This window comes from Trachymyrmex cornetzi, unplaced genomic scaffold, assembly GCF_001594075.2.
Source record: "Trachymyrmex cornetzi isolate Tcor2-1 unplaced genomic scaffold, Tcor1.1 scaffold359, whole genome shotgun sequence".
In the NCBI taxonomy this organism is placed as follows: Eukaryota; Metazoa; Arthropoda; class Insecta; order Hymenoptera; family Formicidae; genus Trachymyrmex; species Trachymyrmex cornetzi.
Window position 1 is genome coordinate 1,104,518 of NW_017298310.1, and position 4,503 is coordinate 1,109,020.

Here is a 4,503-nt window from a genome sequence, read left to right on the forward strand (position 1 = left end):
GAACTGCCCAGAATGCCAGTCAGAACTACTCAGTACTCTCAAAAAATTTTCGACGTCGGACTTAGAAAATTTTCAGTGATAGAGTTCAAATGTTCCCATATTTCGAAAACCGTTGGCCCCATCGCTTTTTCACCTGATAGTTTTCGTCAGGGCTCGTCGAGAACTGCCCAGAACGCCGGAACTACTCAGTACTCTGAAAAAATTTTTAATAACTCTTCCCATATAGCGTATCTCGCAAATCGTTGGCCCAATCGCTTTTTTATCTGTTACTTTTCGTTAGAGCTCGTCGAGAACTGCCTAGAACAGTAGAGAAAGCAACTTTACAACAGTTGCACAGCTGCTTTCTCTACTGAACATAGCCTTTGTTTACACTGAGCATTTAATATGCGTATTAACCAGTAATTTTCCATTAAATTATCTAATTTCGGTGATATGCGTAAACATATACACAATATGGCTTTAATTAATCATATAGATTTATATTGTCCTTAATACACAATTCTTTAAATAAATTGTTGAAATTAAGATAATTTAATACAAAGTTATTAGTGCAAATAGTGCACGTATCAAGACTATCAAGTGCAAACTAGGACATATATAAATAAACTCCGATGTCCTTGGAGAGATTTATTCACCTCACTGTCCATTCCATAGATTGTTTTGATCTGTTTTGATTTAACTGTTATTGTTAAATAACGTTCTTATTCTTATTTATTAGCTCCTGCCACCGAAATCCGAAATCCGAAGCAAAGAGGGTGACGGCGTCAGTGTTACCAATTCGAATTATCGAAATTCCATTACACAGTTCTTTATTTCATTCGTATGTACATAAAGCTGGAAACACAATAGCACAGGCAATAGGGAATAACGAGTCGTCCAATCAGAGCTTTGGGGTATAAGTTCGATATTATATCCCAGAATTCTGATTGTATGGCTCGTTATTCCCTGTTGCCTGTGCCTATTGCTTGTGTCTATTGTGTTTCCAGCTTAAATCTGAGATGCGAGCTAGCAGATGATGAGCTTGACCACGTGATCTTCGAGCAAATCGAGGTATCGATTCTGTATCTTGAAACGAGGTGAAAATTACAAAAGTGAGCGAATTTACTAGAATAATGATAATTTCATTGGTCAACACCTAGTAAATTTGCTCACTTTTGTAATTTTCACATTAGGTTTGTTTGCGTCGCTTACTCCAAATTAACCTAGAGAGCACTTGGATCACCGGTAGAATGGCGGTTGGAGCAGTTGGATTCATGTGCCCCAACGCTCGGTGACACTATAGAGTGTCCTAGATTTATCAGAGAGGCGCAATGGTGTTATGCGTTCTGATTCACTGTTGCAATCTGACCAATTGCGTGACTTGGCAGCCATTTATAGTACTAGTGACATATTTCTATTTCATTTTATCCAATACATTCTACCTCACATTATCCTAGAACGCCGATCAGAACTATTCAGTACTATCAAAAAATTTTCTCAAAAAAAAAGAAAATTTTTCGAGAGTACTCGGTAGTTCTGATCGGCGTTCTGGGCAGTTCTCGACGAGCTCTAACGAAAAGTATCAGGTGAAAAAGCGATTGGGCCAACGATTTGAGAGATACGCTATATGGAAAGAGTCATTAAAAATTTTTTGAGAGTACTGAGTAGTTCTGATCGGCATTCTGGGCAGTTCTCGACGAGCCCTGACGAAAAGTATTAGGTGAAAAAGCGATTGGGCCAACGGTTTCCGAGATATTGGAACATTTAAACTCTATCATTGAAAATTTTCTAATTCCGACGACGAAAATTTTTTGAGAGTACTCAGTAGTTCTGATTGGCGTTCTGGGCAGTTCTCGACGAGCTCTAACGAAAAGTATCAGGTGAAAAAGCGATTGGGCCAACGATTTGCGAGATACGCTATATGGGAAGAGTTATTAAAAATTTTTTCAGAGTACTGAGTAGTTCCGGCGTTCTGGGCAGTTCTCGACGAGCCCTGACGAAAACTATCAGGTGAAAAAGCGATGGGGCCAACGGTTTTCGAAATATGGGAACATTTGAACTCTATCACTGAAAATTTTCTAAGTCCGACGTCGAAAATTTTTTGAGAGTACTGAGTAGTTCTGACTGGCATTCTGGGCAGTTCTCGACGAGCCCTGACGAAAAGTATTAGGTGAAAATGCGATTGGATGGCTACATAAGGAGATATGTGCTTTTGCAAAAAATTTTTCAAATTTTGTTTTAAGTACATATCTCTTTTATTTTTGGGTCTGTATTGATTTTAATCGCTTAGAAATCTTCGAAATAGACAGAATGACAATTAACATGTGACAGAACTATTGTATAAAAAAACTTTTTTCAAAATTTTTTTATCTTTTAATAAATTTTGTTGTATGTCAAAATTGTTTTTTATGTATTAGAAATTCAAGGTATTCACAAAATAAAGCTATTAAGTTGCTCAGAACTATTCGAGCTCGAATTTCGATAAAAAGTTAGCATCCCATTTTTAAAAAATTGTTATTAAGGGAATTTCGAGTTAAAAAGTACAGAGAACTCTTCGTATCGTTGAAAGGAAGCCGGAACTCTATTCGGAACTATTGTATCTAAAAATTGATTTTTCAAAAATTTTTAATTTTTTCTTTATTTTACAAAAATTTTTTTTATGTATCAGGAACTCTAGGTATTCACGAAATGAAGCTATTAGGCCGCTCAGAACTATTGGATCTCGATTTTCGATAAGAAGTTAGCACCACATTTAAAAAAAATTGTTAAAAAATACTTATTAAGCGGAACTCTTATTATAAATTATATAGAACTCTTTGTCTCGTCAAAAAGAAACGGGAACTCTAATCAGAACTGAGTACTATAGTTGGGGTGGTAACTTCACATACCCCGTTCAACGCTCTTCGCTGGAACCTTTGACTATTTACACCTGGATTGCCAGTAGCCTACTTCAGACGTGTCCACAAAAAGGCTCCGCCCCGGTGCCCAATTTTCTGTGCGAGTGGGGAGCTTTGACTATAGTATATGCACGTTTATGGTGTGCAAGTAACGGTGCACGTCAACGAATAATTTTTTGGGTGTATAATATAAAAGATCCTGAGCGTGTATAATATAAAAGATCCTGAACATTTTTAACATCGAAAAACATAGTAAAAATATGTATTGTTTTATAAACGGGTGCAAATCATCGAGGTAATAAACAAAAACATGTCGAAAACAAACCAGTTTTGCCGTTTTACAAGTAAGTTGTTTATTTTTAACCTGGTTTTTTTTACCAATTGTAAACTGATATTCAGTATATTCCGATTATTACTTAATTTCATGTTCCATGTAATTATTTCCAAAATATGATTTATTATTTTCATTGTGCATATTGACTTGAAATCTATAGTACTGGCAATATTATAAAATTAAGTAAATTGATATTTTTGCAGATTTCCAAAAAATTATTTATTATTATCTTTCATTAAATAGTTTTCTCATATATTCATTTATTGCTAAAATTATTATTTTTATTTATTTTCATTGTTTTATATCCCTATTATAAACATACAAATTCTCGTAACAGGTAACCTAACCTCAAAAACAATACTACATCCCTTTTTCATCCATTTCAAATTTTTTTCTGACTTCTTATCAATTCTTAACCAAATATTTAATGAATTTAAATTTTTCCTATTTGAAAAAGTCTTACTTATATAATAAGTCTTACTTGTAAAAAACATGACAACTTTCGCATTTGAACTTCCCGGTCTTTTGGGCTCCAGGGCGGAGCCTAACAGTGGCTGTTTTCCAGCTAGGACACAGAGACGTTACACTGTGTAAAGTCTTGTTGGAACGCTCAGAACTCTAGATTTAGTTTCTGAGAGAACCGCCAGAGTGGTAATGTGGCCGTGACAGATTTCCTAACCTCTATAGTCGTTAACTTTAACGCTTAATATCTCGGTTCGCGGGGCCGTCCCAACGTTTTTTCTTACAGATTCTTTCATTTTGTGCAAAAACGCGTCGAATGAGCCTAATTTCATCGAAATCGGAGGTGAGGACCGTATTCTGAATAATTACCTTATAAATTTATGATTAATTATCCTTTTTCTCTTCTATTATACTATACGTACAACCGGTACAATTAGGTTATATTCATGCTAGAAATGAATCCCATAATTTCCACACGCCACATGTTGCCACACGTTAAGTATAAAATTTCTTCAAAAGTTGGTAATACTGACATACTCTACACGCTCGTACTTAACTTTTTACAGTGTCGAGCAGTGTAACAGTGTGTCATAGTTGGAACACTTTGTGTACGACACAGTGTTACACTGTGTCATCTGTGTACGTTGTTGGAAAACACCCAGTATTCAGCCAACTTCAGTTTGCGGACAACGAGAGTGTGCATTTCCTATAGCAAAAATGAGGGACTAGCAATCCAGGTGTATATAGTCAAAGGATTACGCCAGAGAGGAACCTGAGAGAGGCAATGCCGGCCTAAAACCTGTAACCGCGAAATACTGCCGCGCACTATTG